The sequence below is a fragment of the Echinops telfairi genome, unplaced genomic scaffold, assembly GCF_000313985.2.
Source record: "Echinops telfairi isolate 266 unplaced genomic scaffold, ASM31398v2 ScPeMD7_23;HRSCAF=83, whole genome shotgun sequence".
NCBI classification, from domain to species: Eukaryota; Metazoa; Chordata; class Mammalia; order Afrosoricida; family Tenrecidae; genus Echinops; species Echinops telfairi.
The window spans coordinates 74,142,526-74,144,031 of record NW_022103920.1 but is presented as its reverse complement, the minus strand read 5'-3'; positions in this window follow the sequence as shown (position 1 = coordinate 74,144,031).

Here is a 1,506-nt window from a genome sequence, read left to right as displayed (position 1 = left end):
TTGTACTGTGGCAGCTTATGTATCGCTGTGATGCTGCAGGCTGTGCCATTGGTGCTTCAAACATTAGCAGGGTTACCAAAGTAACGGGTTTCAGCAGAGCGTCTAGACTAAGAACTGACCATGACTGTCCACTTCAGAGGATTGGCCCTGGAGAACCTGATGGGTAGCACTGAAACATTGTCAGCTACTGAAAACCTAGTGAATAGAAGTAGAACATGTAAGAGATAGTGCCAGGAGACGAGCCCCTCACATCAGATGGTACCAAAAACATGCTGGAGGAGTAGCTGACTTGGCGGAAATAAAGCCTTCGGGACCTCCTTTTGCTGATGGGGCACAACTCAAAATGAGAAGCAATAGCTGCAAACAATAATTGGGACTTGAAATGTACAAAGTATTAATCTAGAAAATTTTGAAGTGCTTAAAAATAAACTGGAACCCATAAGGATTGATATTCTTTTTGTTAGTGAGATAACATGGCCTGGTACGGGCCATTTTGAATCAGAAAATCATACACTTTATTCTGCTGAGAATGACACACTCAAGAATGGTGTTGCTTTCATTGCCACAAAGAACATTTCAAAATTTATCTTAAAGTACATGTTTGTGATAGAAGGCCTATCCACACACAAGGAAGTGCTATCAATAGAAATGTTATTCAAATTTATGCAACAATTACTCATGCTAGTAATGAAAACATTGAAGAATTGTACCAATATCTTTAGTCTGAAATTGATTAAACATGCCATCAAGATGCATTGGTAATTATTAACGATTGGAATGCAAAAGTTTGGAAACAAAAATCAAGGGATAGTAGTTGGTAAACATAGACATGATGATAGAAATGAACTCTAAGATTGCGTGATAGAATTTTGCAAGATCAATGACTTATTGATCACAAATACCTTTTTCAGCACACAAATGGCATCTGTACACACAGACTTCTCCAGGTGGAATACACAGGGGGAAAGGAGCATATCTGTGGGAAGAGATGAAAGAGCAGGTCAAGATGAGTAGCTCAAACTAGGCCAGACTCATGTAAGTTCAGGTAGAAGCTGGAGAACATTAGAACAAGTACATGAGAGCCAAAATACAATGGCGAGGACCGCCAGGACTGGGCAGTGTTTCATTCTGTTGGACAGAAGGCAGCTATGGGGAAGAGCTGACGCGAGGACACCCACCAACAAGAACAGAATACGCTGTATGATCCACAATTGTTTATTCAATAAAAGCATAGTTTTGAAAAGCAATTTTTAAAAAATCTATTCATGACAGGTGACTTATAATATGGCATCTATTTTACTATGAATACACATATGAAGGGCTACCTCCAATACAAAACAAGACAACCACAACCAGAATTGCGCTGGGTGGAGCCAAGCTTTCACAGTACACATTTTCCCCACTAGGTGAGCATCAAGAAACTCACTCTGCACTGCTTTGCTGACTTCAGTAGCATGCTTCCATAAATTTTTCTTTTAGGTTAGGGCAAGGCAAAAAAAAAAAAAA